A 23,832-nucleotide genomic window follows, 5' to 3' on the forward strand; every position below is an offset into this window, starting at 1 on the left:
TGTGTATTTCACCAGAAGTAACACATTTCATGGTGGTCGATTTATGTTCAGCTTTCTTCTTGGTCCCCATACACAAGGATAGCCAATATCTATTCACATTTTCACATAGGGGTGTGCATTACACATTGACCCATTTTCCCCAATGATACACAGATTTGTCAGCCCTCTTTTCACAATAGTTAAAGATTTACATGATACAAAATTACCAGGAAAATATGTGCTCATACAAAATGTCGATGATTTGTCAATTGCCTCTATCTCATACAAGGCTTGTAAAGAAGATACCAAGGTTCTGCTAACAACATTGACAGAGAAAGGGCTTAAGGTAGTGAAAAAAGTTACAGTTATGCACCCTGAGGGTGCAAATGGACCTTTTCTCTTGGCCATGGGTTACTGGCGGCAATGGTTCTCAGAATTCACTGAGATAGCTAAGCCACTACAAGATTACACCTGATTAAATACTGTTGAACCATTGCGATGAGGAGGAAGAGGCGTTGACAACAATAAACCAGTTATTAGCTGAGGCTGCAGCATTAGGTTTCCCGAATTAGAAAAAGTGATTTATCTTGTAGTGCTGTGAAAGAAAATGATTTGTTTTAGCTGTCCATACCCAGACACACAGGATTCCTCACAGACCTGAAGCACCCTATAGTCATTCATTGGATCCAGTTGCGACAGGAATGCTGCCTCGTCTCCGATCAGTAGCTGCAGGGGCTCTGGTAGTGAAACAAAGGGAAAATATTATATCTGGGTCACTTTGAGGTGGCTGTCCCATACGAGGTACCGTCAAGATTATTGAAAACCCAAAATACAGCACAAGTCATGAGATGGTTTTAATAAATTCTTCTATTATCAATTTGACTCGATGTTCGGTCTTAAACCCAGCATCATTTTTACCAACTCCATGAGGAGTGGGAGCCACATGATTCCACCCCACACTATTTTGTATTGATGACAAATTGCCTGGTAATGCCTCGTGCAGACATCTCTGACATTCCACTGCCAGACCAAGATCTTGAGTATTTTGGTGACTGGTCATGTTTCAGAAATCATAATGGCCAAGTTGTCTCAGTTTATACAATATGTGCACCTGGAGAAGTAGTGGAGAGCAGGGAATTGCTGCAAGTAACACCAGCACAGATAGCTGAATAAGTGGCCCTTATAAGAGCGTGTCAAACAGTGGCTCAGCAATCTGTTAATATTCAACCAGACTCAGATTTGCCTTTGGTGTGGCCCATGACTTTGGTCACTCTGGAAGGATTCATGACCTCAACTGGTAAACCCTGTAAAAACAGTCAGTGTATGTTAGCATTGTTAGAAACCATTATGTCGTTCGAGCGATTGCTATCATCAAATGTGCTGCCCACCAGACATTGGATGATCCTATTAGTTGCGGTGCAAGCCATACAGGAAGGGACACTGCATAAAATATTGAAGGACATTGCGCACATGCAAGAGAATGCTCCTGCAGATGAAAAAGACAAATGGATGAGAAAGGGGTGTTGGTTGCATGAGTACTCCCTGTGGAGAGATGAATAGGGTCAGTTAGTGGCTCCAGAAATACTAGTGTCACACCTAATCAGGGTGTATCACGGGCAGGCATATATGGGAGAGATGAAAGGACAATAGTATTGGAACAATCCTGGTTTGCACCAAAGTTTACAACTATGTTTGAAAAATACTGTCAAACATGTGTAATATATTTACATAATAACTTGGGGAAGAGGGTGCCGATCAGACCCAGGGCAAACCCTCCAACGTATGGCCTGTTTGAAGGGCTACAAATTGATTTTATCCAACTGCCAAAATGTAATCAGTAGCATTACCTCCTAGTAATAATGAATGTTTTATCAGGATGGGTACAGGTACTTTTTTGTAGAAAGGCAGATGCAGTGACGGTCGCAAACATTTTGATTCAGGGATTTGTGCCAAGATCTGTTTTGAATTTAGTGGCACTCATGAACCAAGCTGCATTTTTAATCTAGCTGTGTGTTTGACTCTATCCATTGTTTTGAATCTAGATGTACTTTTGAATATAGCCACTGCTTTCTACCTAGGTGCACTTTGAATCTAACAGGCTTTTGACTCTAGCCACTGTTTCGTATATAGTTGCGCCTTTGAATCTAGCCACGGTTTTGTACTTAGCTGCATCTTGAATCTGACTGCGCTTTGACACCAACCACTGTTTGAATCCAGCTGGGTTTATGAATCTAGCCACTGTTTTGAATCTAGCTGCAATTTGAATCTAGCTGTGTTTTTGATCGTAGCCACTATATTGAATCTAGTTGCACCTTTAAATCTAGCCACTGCTTTGTACATAGCTGCACTGTGAATGTACCTGTGCCTTTGAACCCTTGCCACTGTTTGAATCATACTGTGGTTTTGACTGCGCTTTTGAAACTGCTTACTAGTTTGATTCCAGCTATTGTGGGATCCCTACACCTGCTCGGAATCTGGATAGGCCCTGAATCTAGCCATTGGTTTAGGGCCATACCCCTCAACGTCCCCTGATATAGTACTATAGGCCTGGGAATTTTAAGTCTCCTGCAGTTTAAATTAACTATACCTAGTGCCTCTACGCAGCAGCCATCCCACTGGGATAGTGCTATGGGCCAGGGAGCTAATGTTTTCCTGCATTGTTATTCCATCCACTGGCTTATGTCACAACCATGCCTCCTCCAGAGATAGCGCTGTAGCCTGGGATCTAAATAGCCTCCTGTTCTTTGAATATAGCAGTATTTATTGCCATTACCCTTGCAACTTTCCCACTGAGCTAGTGTGGTAGGTCCATAATTGCAAATCTATCCTCCAGAGCCGAGGCAGAGGATCCTCCATCATCAGATTAGAGAGGCACTATGGCATCCCAGAAATCTAGCTCCTCCCCCAGCCTCCTTCCCCACCCTCTCACATCCCTCCACATGATTACCCCCGGGGGGAATTTACCACCTCCCACCTGGATCCCCTGACTTCTCCTGCTTCACCCCCCTACACAGACCTCCATCCAAACCAACCCAGCCAGACGGCACCCTTCCCAGCCCCCTTCCTTCACCCTCACTCCCACCCTGCCCTCCACCCCCACTCATTCAATGCCTTTGTATCTGTAAATGGTGTTCAGGCTACCCTGGCAATTAACTCTCCCTCAGGCTCCCTGCTGACCCTCACACACACACTCACAAACACCACTGGCACCTCAAAATCCTTTAAAATCCTTTAAAACACAGACACTGCACCACCCGGAACCTTTAATCTCTGCACACTTCACCCTATCTCCCACTCAGATCCATGTATTCACTTCTTACTTACACCCTTACCACCTCCCCTACCTCACCCAACACAGTGAAATCACTCTCCAACCTATCTTACAACTCTCCAGCAACCGACTCCATTCAACCCTCCCTGTACTTCTATAGAAATCAGCAACCCGATTCCATCTCTGACCTCACAGCCCCCACCTGTCCACCTCCTCTCTATTTCATCCCCTCTCAACAGCCCCAATTGCCACCCTTCACTTATTCAGTCCCCACTCCCATCACTGATTCCACTCCTCAGGTGAGAAACACCTCTGCATTTCACACCTCAGCTATTCCCTCTCACACACACACCCCTTCTACCACCTCCACACTGACCATTCCCTAAGGAACGACACCCTGCAAGCACTCTTCCCTCACACACAAAGAATGCTCCCAGCATCCTCCCCATCGTCGCACCACAGAGACACCTCTCCTTCATTAACAACCCCACTGTTCCTATCAACTACCCCACTCCTCCCCTCACTGTCCACCCTAACCATCCTCTGATTCAAACTAACCCCTCCAACCAGACCCACCACGGGACCTCGACCCCTGTCCCGATTCACCCCAGAGCATGCCTTTCTCTACTCCCCTCCTCGCAAATAGCTTTCCTAGTAGCAGACTCACATGTACCCTAATCAAAGCCAGATCTGTTTCCAAAAAACGCCACAACATATACAACTTAATATTCACTGAATGCACTGAGATCCTTTTCATCACAGAAACCTGGTACTCTGACGACTTCCGACCATTGCAAATGAGGCCTTTCCCACAGGCTACACTCTCATCATGCGCAACAGAACCATCAGGGCAGGTGGGAATGCTATCTTCCGCAAATCACACGTCACCATCTCATTCTTTGAGGAACAGGCCTGCAATGGAGACTGCAGATCTCTCTCGTGTGAACCTTCTCATTAACCCCTTTTTTACTCACAGACTCTTACTCATATACAGACCCTCCGGCTACAAGAGAAACTTCACTGACACCCACAGTGGCTTACTAGTGGTCATCCTGGTTGCCCACCCCTCCCTCACCATGCTATGAGATCTCAACATATGGGTTGATGTTCCACATAACCTCATGACACGACTACTACTGGATGCCCTCCACATGACTCATCTGGTATCTGATGCCACACACACCGCATTACTTACCCTAGACGCAATCTTCAGCACCTCCAATCCGATTTCCATTCCCCAACCCCCATCCACTAATCTGGGTGGACTACGCAGCTATCTTTTTCACGCATTTGACAGCAAATCCTGCTCCTCGAATAACTATCCATGGACTGCCCTCCCGCTTTGCTCTGTGGGAAAAGGTCATAGTAGCTCCAAACTTGGCTCACTCCGTGCTTGTCCCTCTACCCTCTCTCCCTCTCCATTGAGGTCTGAGCTCCACCAGCCATTTCAACCAATGGCTCACCAATGCCTTCAGACCACTCACCCCCTTCAGATCCTCCTTCCACAGACAAAGCCATTACCCCAGATGGTACATCCTATCTCTCAAATCCCTCAAAACACAAAACCACTCCCTGGAAAGCAGATGGTGGGTCAAGCCATCACTCCAGAATAGAGCTCTATTTTCCTGTAAGATAAAATCCTACAAGGAAGGCCAACAAATCCATCGACTGGAATAGGATCTCTAATGCCCAGAACACCAGCAAGGAACTAGACAAGATCATCTCAGAGTTCAAGGCCATTCCCTGCACTTCCTCCACCCCTCCCCACGCCCAAGCAATCTGTGAGGCCCTCTCGTACCACTTTAATAATACAGTAGTGGAAAGAAACCGCACCATCGGCACCAAACTAGCAGCGATACAGCCCTGTTCGCTTGCACCCAGGCCCGACCTCATAGAAACACCCTCAGCCCTCCCTTTCTTCTCCTCCTTCTCTCCCACGCTGCCACCTGAACTCCAGAAGCTACTTGCCTGCAGCCACCCGTCGGGATCCCTGGGAGACCCATGCCCTCCAGCTCTTTTTAAAGACATCCTTCCCTTAACCTGCACAGGCAGCATCGCAAGATCTATCTTTAACTCTTCATGTGGCCCAACCCAACACATGCCCATCCTCCCTAGGCCCTCCTCTAGCCACATCCAACTCAGTAAAGAACCTGGGATGTACCATGGATGCTGATCTGGCACATTCACACCACATCAACCCTGTCTCTAAATCATGCTATCTACACTTTGCATTCTTCGACATATCTTCCCCTTCCTACCCTGCCCTCACAGAGTCACAGAAATCATAAATATCTTTCTCTCCCTCCTAGACTACGCTAACTCCCTTCTTCTGAGTGCCCCTGCATCCCAACTAGGAAAGCTCCAAAGAGTCCAAAACACTGCTAGGCTCCTCCTAGCCGTTGGCCCCAGAGAATACATCATAACCGCCCTCCCGTCGGGCGACGGTCCGCTTTCAAAGCCATGTGCATCACCCACTCTGCACAAGAAAAGCACAGAATACCTACAACACAAGCTCACCACTTACAAACCCAATAGAAACCTGCTATCAGGCACGACACTCCTCGATGTCATCCCTCCCTGTAAGACCAGAATAAGGGGATTCTGCTTCTCTGTCCAAGCTTCCACAATCTGGAACACAATTTCCCAAAATCCATCGCTTAGAGGATGACATTGCCTGCAAGAAGGCCCTCAAGACCTGAACCCCCACTCCCACATCCTTATGAGCTCATCCCGTCCTTCGGGTTACTTTAACCCCCTTTCAGATAGGCAGACACTCCAAAGAACATACTGAGCAACACAGCAGTATAAATTCCAGCAGACCGTAGGACAGAATACGTGCCACGTTAACAAAACAAGAAACCAGCCAGGACACATGGGTACGTATCGCACTCCTCGCCGATGGAAGCTAATCGCAGGCACAGCCACCCACCGTACGCCTCTGCTATCATAATTTACTTGATGACACATCGCACAACACCTCTACCATTAGAATGCACCTATGTCCCACAACACAAATGTGGTATAAATGGACACAGAATCAGTCTCCTGCACTCGCATACTGTCCCGACAAACTCACTGCACCCATCCACAAGCCAGCACGACATGAGTCACTAGCAGGGACTTGGCCACCCCTACCTACCTTCGTATTGGCGATAATGCACACACTCATTCTACACTCCCCTAACAAATCTCCCATACCTCAGACTTCAGTCCCCCAAGGGCATTCACCTACAGCGCTTTCAGGCCATACCAAAGGGAAAAGGTATTAACAGTGATCAGGGAACTCATTTTGTTAATAACATTATCATAACACTGTTGTCCAATTTGAAGGTCCAGCATAATTTACATTGTCTTCACCGCCGCCAATCAGCCAGGGCAATTGAGAGACGAAATGGAGTATTGAAAAATAAATTGGCCAAACTATGCCAAGAAATAGGACTGAAGTGGGCACAGTCCTGCTCGCTAATTCTGTTCATTATGAGAAGCACACCCTCCAGGAAAACTGGGTTGAGTCCGTATGAAATCCTCCATGGAAGACCTATGGGATTACCTGTATCACCACCAGGAAAAAGTGTTCCAGATGATTTGCAATTATGGGATGATCGATTGTTGGAATTTGTTAAGACAGTAATGTCCTCTGTCATTCCATTCACAATCAGGTTCAAGCTGGTCTGCCATGGAAACAGCCTTCCAACACAGCGACATTGTCTGGATAAAGGTCCACCAAAGAAAGACTGCTCTAGCTCCAAGTTTAACATGGGTGCATGTAAGCCAACGCAAATGGATGGTAAGCCCACAGTGTAGCTGCTATTGTCTGCCTGATTTGACTTTCTGTATTGGCTTATTTTAACGTAATTTTAGGAGAACCGGACTCTATTGTGCAAAGCATATTAGATGTCAAGGCTTGGCCATAGTATAAGAAAGGATGGATAGTGCACTAGCAGGGGGAACTTGAAAACTCAATGGATCATGGGAATGTGGAGTTGATCTTTGGTTGGGATTTAAACCACGGCCAGCCAAGTGTCCAGTGGAGATAGTACTATCTCCCTGTGATACGCTACCTAATTGGATGAGTAATGAAGACTATTTGAAAGTGTTGAACTTTAATTGTTTTAAAACCTAATTGGATGAGTGATGAAGACTACTTGAATGTTTTTAACTCATCAGTGGAAGAACCCACATGGAAACCCCCACCTGGCCTCAGATATAGAGATACGAGTACTGCCGTCCCATTACCAATCTTCCTTTTCTAGGTATGGTCCTTGAAAAAGCAGTAGCCAAACAACTCCAACACATCGAAGCAAATAACCTTCTTCAGTCCAAGCTAGCTTTATACTAAGATGTAGCACAGAAATGGCTACCATCAAAGGGATTAAAAAATCCTTTAACATCCTCGATGATGGCCATCGTTGCCTCCTAGTTCTCCTTGACCTCCCAACAGCATTTGACACAGTAGATCACCAGACACTTACTGACAATCTACATCGCTGCATGGGGATCAGCTAGATAGTCCTCTGCTGGTTCAAATCATACCTTGCAACATGCCAACAGTTCATACAAATGGATGCCAACTCTACCCATCACTTGTGGAGTCCCACAAGGATCCATTCTGTCCCCTATGATCTTCAATCTTTACATGGAACCACTCACAACCCACCTCTCTCCACACAACATCAACATTAATCAATAAGCAGATCTACCTCAGGAGATCCTCCATCAAAATCACCCACAGGCTAAAGGCTAGCCTCACATTGATCCAGTTCTGGATGTCCAGTACTTACCTGAAGCTCAACCATTTCAAGACTGAATTTTTATTGCTGGCCAACAACACTGAACATCCTGACATCCAGACCTGGCACTCTGCTATGAACCTTGAGGGATTCACACCAAAGCTGGTCCCCTGTGCTAAGTCCCTTGGGTTCAACATCGACAAGCACCTCACATTCAAACAGCCCATAGCAAGGAAAACACAAAACGGCATGGTACCAACTTCCTCTCCTGTGGAAAATCAAGCCCTTAATCCCAGAAATCAACTTCCGATCCACTGTCTAAACCTTGTTCCTCTCCTACTCCATATTCATGTTGGAACGTCCACCTTCAACATTTGCCTTACACAACGTCAACACGTATTGGTATGCAGCGATTGTGAATACAATACACATGATATATTGGTAGGGAAAGTTGTACTTATCTGAAAAAGACATCAGCTAAATGCAGCCTTCCTCTCTAAGAAACAGCAGCAGTGGTGTAATGCAAAAGCATAAGAAACTGTGTTGCTACCTTGCACATAACAGATGGAAAAAATGTGTTGCCACACATACAGTCACTCATATTACCGTTTGATGTCTTTTTCCTCAATGCTGGTCGCATATTACCTTATTGCCTGCCGTGGCAAAAAATAAAGCCACCCGTAAACAAAGTTAATAATGGGTTAATAACGACCTTTCACAGTATAATTGAAAAAAAAATAAAACTTGAATACACTCCACGTACGCCTTATTTCTCTGTAAAGTACATAGGTGCAATAATCTTTGCCAGCAATAGTCTAAATTACGAATGCAGTAACGTGTGCTACTAAAAAGTACATGTACTTGTAATCAGAGGCGACTTTGGCAGTAAGGATCACAAAAGAAAATCCTCTTTCAAGATGGCCACCATAGAAAGGGAAGGCGGTTATTGCATACATAGCCCCTCTTCCCTTTCCATTGTAGGTTGCAAAAAGCTCAAGTACGTGGCGTGACGCAGAACCTGTAAATAAACATTCAGCGACGTACAAGGTAATAAGTTACATTTGCAAATAAAACAGTGGAATGGTAAAGAACACATGACCATTTTACAGGTTACAACGTAGATTTATTTAATAACAAACTTGCAGAGACCATCGGAATAATCGCATAATCAATGCAATGATTACAATGCTGGTTAGGGAGGCATTGCAAATGTTGAAGATGAGGAGACCGTTTTTTTTTGCTCAAACAAACATTTTGGGGTCTTCGTTGAAGCAGTCGCTTTGTTTCCACAGTTATTTCCCAGAAGTCGTCATGACGTTGAGCCTACAGCACCATAAATGATGTCAAGTTGCTCCGAATAGCGAGTTCAGCGAACGGACAAAGCGGGCTTACAGTGTCATTCCACATTATTGTTATGGACAGGCAACTGCTCACCAGCAGTTGTATTTGCCGTCCGAAGAAGTCCTCACTCGGGATTTGAAAACCATGGCACGCACAGTATGGCAAAATATACCTAGGCAGGAAAGGTTACCAAAAATAAGTGTCAGTAACCAACCTGTACCAACATTTTTTAAAAGATCAAATAGAAAATGTGCAAAGTGCTACACAAAAATACGTGCTCAAAGTTGACATTTTAGTAATATGGTAGGTGGAGGTTAGAAATGGCGAGATTTTGCATGCGCCGTAAGGGAAAACAAAATGGCAAGTACACAGAAAGACGATAATTTAGGTATGAAACAAAAAAGAGTGGACAAATAAAAAAAAATTATGTCTCGTCATTTCAAAGAAGACCAAAAAAAGTGCAAAGTTATACACAAAGCTATGTGGACAAAGTAAGCGTTTCAAATTAGAAATATAAATAGTAAAAAAGGTTGAGTGCAGTCATAACCTGCAAATGAGCAACCTGTGCACTCTGCAACATTACAGGAAAATTGTACAAGGGCAGAAAAATAATACGGAAATTATATAAGCACAATTAGATGTGCAGTTATGTAAAATAAAGCACGGTTCGCTGTACAGTGGGCCAAAGTAAACTTACAAAATATTTACAGCCTCCATTCTTTTTCGGCAAATCAGTCACGAATGTTAGCAGCGAAGAATCTTTGTTGACTGGTATGCATGTCCCTTACAAACTTTTTAAAACATAACCTTATCAATTGCTGGTTTTTTTTACCCTTTCATTCCGTGAATAGCGAGCGGGCCCACTGAGCGGTAAACCAAAAAAGCAACTCGTCTGGCATTCACCTAGAAGGCAAATACATTCTTGCTTTGAAGCAACATAATGAAATCTAATTATGAGAACCTCCACTCCCATACAGCTTCAGAAGCGCTGTTTCAAGCAAACAGTGCAGATGATGGCCTTAGTTTTCAAAACTGAAGAGGCCAATCTGAGGGAAATATTAGTCCAAAACACATTTTAATCTACACACTGTAGATGGTCATGGTGCAGTGAGCACGAACTTCCATTTAAACGTATCATTTTGCAGACAAGAAAACTGCACTTTTTTCACTTTGTGCTTCCACAGCTCATTGGCCCCCCTCAAAGGTCAGAAATACTATTACTTGAGTATGAGAAGTCTAATGCTCTCTTGTTTTGGAGGTGTTTCTGGCGGTATCCGCGCACACGAAAGCATTAGTAAAAGATAGGGGCCACCGAAGAAAGCTCCCTTACTGCACGCTGTTCTGCAAACAATCTGGGAAAGAGCCACATGGTCGTGAACACAACCTTTTTCCCCCGTTCAGTGTAAGGGGAAAAAAGATGTTTTGAGAACCTCGCCCCCCTGCACTAAACATGACAACCAAAGACAGAGTGTCCGATATATATATATTTTTTCAAAGTTTGGCGACGATTCGTCCAAGGGTAGTACAGTTATAAGGCAGCCAAAAACAGTACTTTCTATGGAAACAGCCACTCCACCAAAGCAACACAGTCACTAACGTCCCTGTCTAATGTTCTGCAGTGGGTGACGGCACGACCTAGAGGTTAATATATATGTCCACATATTTTTGAATGTATAGGTGTACAATGGCTTATACCTCCACCGCTAACAAGGTTGTTTCTGGGTGCATGTGCTTCGGCTATGCAGCCAAGACTGTACACCCTCCCCAGAACCATCTGACATGCTAACCTATAGGATGAGTGTATGCACTGCAGTAATATGAAGTGGTGTTTCTGGGCAGTGCCTAGGGTTTTAGGAGTATGATGTATGGGCTACGGGCTGCAGCCATGGAAGCAAAACTCTATATCCTGCCCACAAAACTCTATATCCTGCGGGTGTATTGATAGGTGTGCTATGCTTCACTTATTCTGGCCAGACACTGCACTCCTAGCTGTTTGAGCATAGATATTATTGCAATGTGTTGATGTGCGCTGGCTTATAACTCCAGTGCTTATAACTTTGTTGTTGGGTGCATGGCCCTTGGCCATGCACCCAACACTGTACACTCTCCCCTCAACCATGGAAGCGATAATCAATACTACATGTGTAGCCTACGGCCTACGGTCATGCATCCAAGACTCTAGGCCCTGCCCACAACCACTGCAGCATGTCACGACCATGGTAGCGTACTATGCAATAACACACCCATAGGAAAATGTTATATAATAGGGAAATAGACACAAAAGCAATGGTCACTAACGCCACGCGTGTCCTGCAAAAATTTTCAAGGTGCCTGTACACAGCACAGACTCAAATAGTAACCTTATTAGATCCCTCATTTTCTGCACGTACAAACGTCCTGAAGAAGGCGCCAATGCAGAATATATAATAGACAATTGCCGCCCAAACAAGTACAGTAGTTCATCCGTCGCTTACTGTTTAAAACTCCCCAAGCATTGTAGGAAATCGAAATAATTTTCCAAACACCATTTGCCATGGCGAGTACATCATTAACATCTACCGGCTAAACAAATACAGTATTTAACCCATCTCTTACTCTGTGACCCTCCCCACGCACTGTAGGAGAGCAGAACAGTTTCGAAAACAGCATTTTGCCTCTGGTAAGTAGCGCGCTGTCTTCGGATCCAAGATGTCGGGCGCATCCACACATTCTGACATACATCACGGCTCACTGTAGCCAATCGGCGAAGACGTTGCGTGTCCGCGGTGATGACGCCATCCCCCTGGCCAATCGGTCTCATGTCCGCAGAGCGAACAGGGGAATGTGACCGCGAAGCAGACATAGATATCACTAATTTACTGAGACATATTTTTTGGTCGTTTTAAAGGAAAGTACTGGACGGATTATCACCAAATTTACTAAACCACACTTTCGGGTCCAAGCTCCTGCCCCTGCCACAAATTTGGTGAAAATCCGTCCAACGGTTTGGCCTGTAGCCATGCACAAAGTTTTCTCCCATTCAGTCTATGGGAAAAAAAGACGTTTTGGGACCCTCCCTATAACTTTCCCCCCGCTGGACCAAAAATCACCAAACTTTGCAAAAGTGGCCCATATACTTTTTTTGCAAAGTTTGGTGAGGATTCGTCCAGGGGGAGCAAAGCTATAACCTACCCAAAAAGTGCTCTTCCTATGGAAACAGCAACTTAACCATAACTACACGGCCACTACTGTGGCTGTGTAATTCACTAAACAAAACTTTGTTAAGGGGATGTTATGGTTAAGTTGTGCTACTAAAAACCTGTGAAATTCACTAAATAGACTTCAGAAACGTGACATTATGGTTCAAAGTAAAACCAAAAAACCCCTGAAACTCGCCAGTTATGGTAGGCTAAGCAAACATACCTGCCCTCACCACTGTGCACTGCTAACACTAACACCCAGGACATGAAAGATGGCATCACAAATGTCATTGATGACATCACTTATGATATCACATGTGTAACCCCATTGTTTTTGTTCATTGCCTTATATATATAATTCAGTAACAAAACTTTGTTAAAGGGACGTTATGGTTCAAAGTGAAACCGAAAAACCGTTGACATCCGCTAGTTATGGTAAGCTAAGCAACCATAACTCGCACCACCTACGTGCATTGCAAAGACTAACACCCAGGACATGAAAGATGACATATCAAATGTCATTGATGACATCACTGATGACATCACATGTCTGGCTCTCTCTTTTTTCCTTTAGTGATATATCTTAGCCAGTAATACATAGGAACAAAAAAATCGAAAAGTACTATATTTGTAAACTTACACTTCAAATATGTTCTTACAGTAATTCATTTGGGGTTCACTCTTATCATATGAAACATATACATAGGGAGAATACGCACTTGAAAGATACCAATGCTTTCTGTGTATGAAGACAAGCCCTTTAACAATGTTTTTTTACTGAATTATATATATATATGGCAGTGAACAAAAACAAAGGGACTACACATGTGATATCATCCGTGATGTCATCAATGACATTATTGATGCCATCTTTCAGGTCCTGGGTGTTAGTGTTAGCAGTGCAAAGTGGTGCGGGCAGGTATGGTTGCTTCGCCTACCATAACTGGCGAATTTCAGGGGGTTTTCGGTTTTACTTGGAACCATAATGTCACGTTTCTGAAGTTTATTTAGTGAATTTCACAGGTTTTTAGTAGCGCAACTTAACCATAACGTCCCCTTAACAAAGTTTTTTTGAGTGAATTTTACGGGTTTTTAGTAAGGCAACTTAACCATAACGTCCCTTTAACAAAGTTTTGTTTACTCATTTGGACATGTTTTCAGTACAACAACTTAACCATACCATCCCTTTTGCAAAGTTTTTTTGCTAAAGGTGATCGGTTTATAGTAATGCCACGTAACCATAATGTAATGCAACTTCTGACTTATTTAAACACCTTGCAGAGAATACCACTTGACAATATGCTCGTGTACAGCACTGTAACATGTCCCAGAATCTGTAAACACTTAACAGTAAGATGTTTGTGTTGTGGACAATGTGGAAGCAGATTTCATATTGATATAGGAACGTCCACCTGCAACATGTGCCTTTCACAGCGCCAACACATATTGGTAGTCAGCCATTAACAATGTAGTACACATTACATACTTTTAGCAAAGGTTTTAGTTATCTGAAAATGACATCAGCTAAGGCCATCCCTCCTCTCCAAGAAACTACTGTAATGAAGGAGTATGACAAACACTGCCCCAACCTTTTAAATAACAAACGCACAATTTTTTTGCACTGGCCACCCACCCCCCCATACCACTGTTTGATGCACCATTCCTCATTTCAGTTCGCAAAAGGCCTTATTAGCTGTCATACCAAAAACAAACCCATCCGTTAACAAAGTAAATGTTGCAGTAAGAACCACCTTTCGCAATGTAAGTGTATTAAAAAAAAAGAAATTCGCATTCACTCCATGTACTTTATATTTCTCAGCAAAGGATATAGACGCTATAAGATTTATCAGTAATAGTATAGATGTGCAAAGAAGTAACGTATACTACGGAAAAATAGGATCTATGGTTATAATCCAGCCTGCCGAAGGTGAGCCGGATTACAAAACAAAATCCTTTTTCAAGATTGCCATTATCGAAAGGAAAGGCGGTTGTTGCATACATGGGCCGTCTTCATTTTCCATGGCAGCAAGCTAAAAGCAAAAGTACGTGCCGAGACGCAGAACCTGTACATAAACATACAGCGATTGCAAATCAAAATCCTTTTTGAAAATGGTAACCATAGAAAGGGAAAGCGGTTGTTACATACATTGCCCCTCTTCACTTTCCATAACAGCCTCCAAAAAGCAACAGTAGGTGCCGTGACGCAGAACCTGTAAATAAGGCGGTTGTTGCATACATAGCCGCTCTTCATTTTCCATGGCAGCAAGCTAAAAGCAAAAGTACGTGCCGAGACGCAGAACCTGTACATAACCATACAGCGATTACAAAACAAAATCCTTTTTCAAGATGGCCACTATAGAAAGGGAAACCGGTTGTTATATACATTGCCCCTCTTCGCTTTCCATGACAGCCTCCAAAAAGCAACAGAACGTGTCGTGATGCAGAACCTGTAAATAAACATACAGCGACGTATAATGTGGTACCTTACATTTCGAAATAATAAACAGGATTTTAAAAGAAAAAGTTAACATTTCAGAATTTGAGCCTTCCATGAGTTCGGAGGCTGCGAACTCCTAGCAGCCCACCCCGCTTGCCTGGGAGTTCTGCCTAACAAGTTGGTAGCAGAGGTGATGGTTCGAGGTGTTAGCCTGGCCAGAAGCTGCCTCCTTCGCCGCCGGACCTCAAAGGCTGTGGAACTTTCGTGGGTATTGCGAGAAGAACCGTGAAAGCGCTAACTGGAGAAAGGCTGTCGGGAGCCGTTTGGAAATCATCCCGGCTGCAATCGGTGAAGGGTCCAAGGTAGACCAGAAGGGCGAGGCGAGCGGTTGACAGGGAGTCAGTGGGCGAGCAGCGTCACAGAGCGCGGAACGTGAGTATTGGTCCAGGAAATTAGCAATTTGGGCATAAGGGAGGGTGTTGCGTAACTGCTGAGCAGAGGGGAGCATTGTTGACAGTATTAGTAGTGTTTTTAGTGTTGTTAGTAGTGTTATTGAGCAGGGACCAGAGCGGATGAAGTAGTCCCTTTTCTGTGTTTAGGGAGCATTTGGTCTTCGAGGTAAAAGGTCCTAGTGAGCAACTAGGACTACAGACTTGAACGGCTTGGTTTATAGAAGTATGTAAATAGCAGATACCTGTGAATTGGGCATTGTAGCCCGGAGCATAGATGACAGTATTCCTGAAGGGGTTAGCTGGAGCTATCCTAGATTGTGGAAGTGTATTAACTGGATAAGTCTCCTGGAGAGAGGTGTTTCGCATGTTAGGTGACGCAATGGGTGCAGTTAATTACAAGGAAATAGAAGTATACTCTGCCTTGGAGAGGTAGGAATATAGCTGATGGGTTACGGAATTATTGGTGAATTTTTGTGTGGGGATAACAGCAGCTTTTCATTGTCTTGTGTCGGTGCAACCTGTTTTGTCCATTCTGTCCTAGGGTTAGCTTGGTGCAGGGGTGTTGCTAGTTCTGGAAAAGATCAGGGGCTAAACTAATGTCGGGACTGCCGGGATTCGGGGCTAGCTATAGCCTTTTGGTTGTAGTCCCTGAGCTTCTATCCGGGGCTACACCCAAAAGACCCGGGGCTATAGCCCCCTCAGCCCCCCCTAGCAACGCCTCTGGCTTGGTGACGCCACCCTCGAGTTATTGCAGAGAGTTTGATGGTGAGGAGCTAGTGATGTGGACTTGGGATTGATAGAGAAATGAACGAATGAACGAGCGCGGAAGGTGCATGCACATGATTGTGGTGGTGTCAGAGAAGGCAGCAACTGTGAAGGCGGGGCTGAGTGGAGCATGCCGCGTAGAGTGCAGATCAAGTAAGCTTGTAGCATTTGAAGTACATATCCATTGCAGCTTAACCCTTTCTCCCTGACAGCGGATTATCGAAATCCTAAGTTAGAGGTCAGATAAAGGCATAATGTACCCTATATATCAGGGAGGCCAACCCCTATTCAACAGCTTTGCAAAGCCCTGCCACTATATAAAGATAAGATTATTAAATACAATGTGGAATGAGTCAGGAGCACTGGAGGAAAAGTACATGGCACATGACCGCCAAGCAGCAGTTTCTCCAGGGACGTTCAGCAATCACTACTGACACACTTACAGAACGCTTATGAGGGTAAGAAGTTGGCAAAACCCATGGCAATATTTGAGCTATGTCACATATTTTAAGAGGGGGCGGCAGACAGCGTGTGGATGATGAACCAGCAGGAGGTGAAGGAAGAGGCACCTGACCCTTCCGCACCTCCTCCTGCCCCTCTTAGTGTACTATCTGATGACACAGAGGAAGACTAGGGAATATATCCATTAAGGGAAATACGGGGAGCAGACGGTTACTCAAATCCAACATATAAACCACCACCATATACCTAGGAAGAGAGGTCTCCACCACCAGCCATGAGACAGACGAAGAGGGGTTTCAGAGAGCAAAGGCAGAATTTGAGGGTATAGGTACCGAGGAGTGGATAGCAGCACAAATACTCCTAAAACTTAAAGGTAAGACAAAGGGGGACGCATTGGGAGCAACAAGGTCAATAGAGGTATTGGAAAGGGAATAGGGAAGGCCTGATTGGGTGGCTCAAGTGCAGCAGGAGGAACAACAGAACAGAGACCAGGAGGCTAGAACAGAGCGGGAAGAGAGGGAGAGGAAGGAAAACTTGGAGCAGAAGGAAAGGGAATGGAGAAGGAAGAAGGTGCGTATGGATAAGGAACAGGCAGAGAAATTGGAAAGGGAACAGAGAGAGAAGGAGAGAGAAGAATGGGAAAGAAAGGGAAGTGACGAGAAAGAATCAGAGCTGGCAGAGTGGAGGAAGCAAATAATCGAGCAAGAAACACGTGAGTATGAAGAAAGGAGGCAGAGGAAGTTGCAGATAGACAGGCTAGGAACGAGAGGGGAAAGAAAGAGGAAGATGAGCAAGCAATAAGGATGGCTGGAGAGCAAGCTGCATTAGAATGGGAAAGGAAATGACGGGAAGGGAGGAGGCGACCTGAACCATATAGCTCAAAGGTACGCCCAGACAGTTCAGTAGGGCAAGGCACTGCACGCTTAGGAATATGGAAAGGAGAAAATAAATATAATTTAGCGGATATTGATCTTGATATACAGAACAACCTTGATTCTACATCACGCAAGTTACCTTTTGTAGATGACTTCTATAGTGACCTGGACACAGAATCTGGCAAGGCGGACACACATGGTAGGGATGAAAGGGGTGGACATGACAAACACTATATCATGAGAATGGGTGAAGGGACATCCTGGGAATGCAGGTCACAGGGACAACGAGGGTTAGGGTTGGATGTAGATGACCAAAAGCGATACACACATGACCAGAGCGCCACACCAAACACAGCGGTTGAGGGACCGACCCGGGTGTAGGAGAGTGGAGACAGCATTGGCACATTCCAGGGGACAACAGTCTAGAGCACATGAAGAGACAAAACGATACCCATACTAGAACCTACAGACATATGTACAGCTGTCGACGAAGAGAGGGGGGCCATTCAGATCAGACAGTATAGGAGAACACCAGAGGAGAGAGCAGCATTCTCACAGATGTCCCTACTTGAAAGGGGAGGGACAAGCCCTCAGTATGTACCCTGGAAACACACAGATAAAAAGAATGTCAAATGCCAACTACCCTCAATAAGTGCGGGAGCAGAGAAATGGATTCATGAAATGGAAAAGTTCACAGTGGGTCACAGGCTGGCGGTGGATGACATCAAGGGGCTATTGATATCGATACTGGGTGACGCAGCTGATTACATATGGAAGAGGGTGGGGTTTCCCGGGGTGACGATACATAACACAGCACACAACAGGTCACCATTCGCCAATTGTAGGGCTGCGGTGTGGCAAGCACTGCAGACACAGTACCCTGACACATCAGACATAGGGGTGATTACGTCACGCGAAATGTGTGACGGCGAGGATCCTGTTGAGTACATTCAAGCAATTCAAGAGCTCTGGTGCCTCGAAACTCGAGGGCCATGGGACAAAATGATAGCAATCTTTTATCACATCTTGGTGCAGGGGCTGCCAGAGCCCATGCAGACAAACTTAAAGAAGTTGGTGAGGATGGAAGCAAACGGATGGCCAGAGATACAGCTCACAATAGTACACCATTGCAGGCTGTGGCAGGAGATGGTCAAACAAAAGGCAGAAGAGAGAAAAGCTGATGAGGCCAAGCTAGTTCAAAAGAAGTTATCACAATATGCCATGGAAAGGGCAGTAATAACTAGACCTTCAACACAGACACATGTACCAGCACCACAGCAACAGTAGCAACCACCAAAATCACCAGAATACCCACCACCCATGGTGGGAGGTTACATGGGGCGAGGTGGGTTGCAGCAGGGGTTTAGAGGCAGAGGAATATTCAAGAGGGGGCGTGGGATTGGACCACAGATGCACCATAACCAAGGAAGGTGTTCAGAGATATGGAGAGCATTGACCACAGAACGCAGGATATTTCTCGGGGGGCTTCCAGAGACAGGGGAGGGTGCCACCACAATGCTGGACCTCAGACTGCTAGGACATATTTCCAGAAATTGACAATTTGGTGGGCTGCAGCAGAACTGGGGGGGATCAAGGGCAAACCCAGTACACAGCAGGGGATGGAGACTATGGTGCTCAGAACCAGCCACAGCAAGTGCAGACACAGGGCCCATTCCAACAAACACTGCAGACACTAATACAAGCACCATCACCACAGGTACAAACACAGACACCCAAAATAGCAGCACCCTCACCCCATTACCTATAAGCATCACAACCTGTCATGGTCATTGGCCAAATGGACCCAGCCTCTGGCGCCAGGCACATGGAAAAATGTGCTTTACACACTCTGTGCCTAGGGCACGTGCATCAGGGCCGGGCGTGGCTATAGACCATCATTGGAAGGCACGTGCAAGAGTCCCTGGGAGGGGCAAGGTGGAGCAACAAGGCGGGGCCAAAGGGAGGGGCCAGGGCCAGCCTATTTAAGGCCAACCCACCCAAATGCCTCCGCTTCGTGTTATTCTGCTTTCAGCAGCGTAACACTTATCGCTGTCCTTACCTGTTCTTCATTTCCTCGTGCATCCACTTGATTCCAGCTGCTCCATCGCTGAAGACAATCTTACCTGAATCTAGCTACTCCATCACGGAAGGCACCTCTTACCTGAATCCAGCTACTCCATTGCTGAAGGCGCACCTTACCTGATTCCAGCCGCTCCATCGCTGAAGGCACCACCTTACCTGATTCCAGCCGCTCCATCGCTGTGCACGCTGTGCTCCATCGCTGTGCACGCATCTTACCTGCATCCCATCGCTATCGGAGTGGGAGCCTTTCCTCATCTGTTCCGGGCGTCCAGCTATTCACTTCTTTTCTTCATCTTCACGGTACCTTCACCCTGCAGCCGCGGAGCTGCTTCCGAGCATCCAGACTCCGCTCTACGCCGCCAGTCTTCTCCTGCAAGGGAAAAAGAACACAACAGGTTAGGAGCCATATAAATAACAAACGCTTGGCCGCGCCATATCTGAGCCTAGAGTTCCATTATAAAAGCCAACTTACCACCTAATTCGGGAACTCCATCATCCTCTAGGGAATCCCCGGACTAGCTCTACGACTCCGATCTGCCATCTTCACACCTGTTGGGAAGAGATAAGACATTGCAAGAATTACTATTAATAATCAAGGCCAGAGACATTATAACAAAACGAACATTAATCATAACCAAAAGACTTACCTTCTAAGTGGATTGGTCGCAGCCGGTCTGGATCACCACTTCCACGGACTAGTGAAGCAACTGGTCCACTGTACGTGCCTCTGCTGCAAGAAGCAGGATGGAGAGCTCACCGTTACAAAACCACAGGTGCGCTTGCATGGGAAAACGCTTGCGCACTTCATTTTGGCACGATAGGGTGGAGGGAATTCACAACACCACCACGCCATTCTCATAGCCTCTCATCTTCTCTCAGGGGCAATACCAGCATCCAGAACAACAGGCTCAGCAGCAACGCCCCTGCAGAGACCAGGTGAGCGTAACAGAACGCACAGCCTCTCAGAATATCTGCCTGTGCGTTATGGAAACCTCTGAAACCGACCAGTTAGCCCAATTACTGGGGGAGCTACGGGCCGAAGTGCATGTCTCAAGACAAGAGACTAATTCCTTCAGGAGAGACATTATTGTAGCCCTAGAACAGACAGATGAGTTGGCAAGGCAAATGCTCCAGGCACATGCAGGACATGTTCCGTTACCCGGTATTCCAACTCCTTTGCCTCAACTGTCACCACCAGTGCAAGTGGTACTTCCAGGGGCAGTCCCACTGGCTCCACCAGAACGCTTCTCCGGCGACCCGAACAAATATGCTGTGTTCATTAACCAGTGCCGCCTCCACTTTTTGTGCCGACCCGGAGCCTTCCCTAACGACAGCGCAAGGGTGGCCTTTGTACTTTCCTATTTGGGAGGCTGTGCAGCTGACTGGTCCATACCATTAGTAACCCAGGATGATCCAAGACTTCAGAACTTTGGGGAATTCGAATGGGAATTGGAAAAATTGTTTTCCAAGCACACCCAAGGTCAAGCATTAAACAACAAACTACTATCTCTTAGACAAGGAAACCATGACTTATTGACTTACATTGCCACTTTCAACTGCCTCATAGCACAGACTAATTGGCCTGAGGAGAAACAGAACACACTTTTTGTTACCGGGGGCTATGTGGTGAGTTAAAAGACGTACTAGCTCAAGTGGTCAATCCGCCCGAGTGTTGTGCGAAATATATCAACCTAACTGTGCAATTGGACCACTGGTTACAAGACCGAAAAATGGACCGCACAAGGGCGGAAGGGAGATCAGCTTACATGCGACCTTGGGAGAATCAGACCAGGGCTCATGAAACCACTGAACCTATGCAAATTGGAGGATTACAAGCTCCCATTTCCAAGGCTGAGAGGGAAAAAAAGGAGACAGCAACAACTTTGTTCATATTGCGGAAAGGCTGGACATTTCTTGCGAGATTGCACTACTAAACCCCACCAAGAAGATGGTAGGTGCCACGCACAATGACAACGTAGAAAAGGAACAGAAGTTGGAAAACTCAGACTCCCGGCAGGTGTAGGGGCCCACTTTTCAAGCGGAATTATGAAAGGTGGACAGACCTCACACCTGGTCATCCCGGTATTAATAACCCATCACCAACAACCGTCAAGAGTACATGCTCTAGAAGCCTACATTGATAGTGGTGCGGTGGGAAATTACATCGATCAGGATTTGGCCACACGGATAGGCTTACCACTTCAGCAAAAATCCCACTCGGAAAACGTTACTGCCGTGGATGGCTCTCAGCTATCTTTGTGGCCAGTAACTCAACACACCGATAAGGTAATGCTGACATGTCAGGATGGTCATCAGGAAAGCATTGTGTTTGATCTTATATGGGCCCCCCAGTTCCAAATGATCCTAGGAATGCCGTGGCTTGAAACCCATAACCCAAGGATTGACTGGTGCACAAGAAAGCTGACCTTCCCTCAAGAATGTGCAAAGAGCTGCTACCATACAGACAACTCAAGGGGAAACCCATCCTAGGAATTTCTGGTTCATTACCTTCCGAATATCAAGATTTTCTGGACGTGTTCCAAAAGGAACAAGCTAACAGCCTGCCTCCACACAAAACCTATGAATGCCAAATCAATCTGGTCCCTGGGGCACAAATTCCCTGCAGCAGAATCAACGATCTGACTGAGAAAGAAAATCAGCACCTCAGAACATATCTAGATCAGTACCTAGCTAATGGGTTCATCCGCCCGTCCAAGTCCCCAGAATCCTCAGTTCTCTTCTTCGTGCTAAAGAAGGAAGGGGACCTCAGAACTTGTATAGATTATAGGGCGTTACACCAGATTACCTTGAAGAATAGATACCCTCTGCCACTCATTGCAGAACTACTTGACCAAGTAAAGAATGCTCAAATCTATACAAAATTGGACCTACGAGGAGCTTACCATTTGGTAAGAGTGAAAAAAGGCGACAAATGGAAGACAGCATTCCGAACCAAATACAGACTTTTCGAGTACCAGGTCATGCCCTTTGGGTTCTGCAATGCACCAGCAGCATTCCAGTTCTTTATGAACGATGTACTCCACGAACTGCTGGACTTCTGTGTCCTTGTCTACATTGGCAACATCCTCATCTATTCAGCATCCAAGGACGATCACGTGGGCCATCTAAGGGCTGTTCTGGAAAAACTCTGTAAGAATCAGCTGGTTGCCAAATTGGAAAAAAAATGTTTACATGTCACGGAAGTCAAGTTCTTGGGCTTCATGCTTACCCCACGAGAGGTGCACATGGACACTCGTAAGGTGGAAGCTATTCTTCAGTGGCCATCCCCGACATCGACCAAGGAGGTTGCATAGCGTACGTTTGGTTTGCCAATTTCTACCGGCGATTCATCCCGGGATTTTCTCAAATCGTTCATCTATTACTTCTTTACTAAGAAAGAATAATACATTTTCTTGGACTCCCGACGCCGAAAAGGCCTTCCAGGAATTGAAATTGGCTTTCACTTCAGCACCCGTTCTTCGGTATCCTCGACCCGATCTGCCCTATGTAGTTGAGACTGATGCCTCAAGTGTGGCCATGGGGACGGGATTATCACAAAGGGACCCGGACACGGGGCAGTTACATCCCATAGCATTTTGGTCCCGTAAGTTTACAGCACCAGAAATGAACCATGCCATAACCGACAAAGAATTATTGGTGATCAAAGGAGCCCTTAAAACTTGGAGACACTACCTCCTGGGGGCTAGACATACTGTCACTGTTATCACGGATCACCGTAATTTGCAATATTTAAAAACTGCCAAGGCCCAATCTTCTCGTCAGCTTTGCTGGACTCTTTTCTTCGCGGAGTACGATTTTGTGATTACATACCGACCAGGAGTGTGTAACGGAAAATCTTCCCCTACTGGGAAGATTTGAAGGTCAATCTCTAGTCTCAAATGGACCAAACCGCCCAACAAGAATGGTTAAACAAGGGAGACCAGTACTCCATCACAGATAATTTACCCTATTTCCAGGGGAGACTATACATTAAAGACAAAGAAACTCAAAATAAGATTATAGCAAATTACCACAAGTCATTAGTGGAGGGACATCCCGGGATTACTTAAACAAGAGCCAAAATCAGGAAGAATTATTAGCGGCAAACCTGGAGAAAGGACGGGGCCCAATTTATTGCAACCTGCGGAGTTTGTGCACAACAGAAATCCCAAAAGTCAAGTCCTGCAGGTTTATTGCATCCACTGGCTATATCACCAGTCCCTTGGCATAACCTATCCATGGACTTCATTACAGATTTA

General features: G+C 45.6%; 1 long non-coding RNA gene across 1 annotated transcript in view; it reads left to right on the top strand.

Annotated features, from left to right (window-relative positions):
- LOC138510904 (uncharacterized) overlaps window positions 1-23,832 on the top strand; it is a 64,692-nt gene that overhangs the window by 11,623 nt on the left and 29,237 nt on the right. Inside the window, exon 2 of the long non-coding RNA XR_011280455.1 lies at window positions 6,910-7,037. This is a non-coding gene — a long non-coding RNA (uncharacterized lncRNA). The remainder of the gene's footprint in view (window positions 1-6,909; window positions 7,038-23,832) is intronic.

Source organism: Ambystoma mexicanum, chromosome 6p, assembly GCF_040938575.1.
Source record: "Ambystoma mexicanum isolate Mex_15411 chromosome 6p, UKY_AmexF1_1, whole genome shotgun sequence".
In the NCBI taxonomy this organism is placed as follows: Eukaryota; Metazoa; Chordata; class Amphibia; order Caudata; family Ambystomatidae; genus Ambystoma; species Ambystoma mexicanum.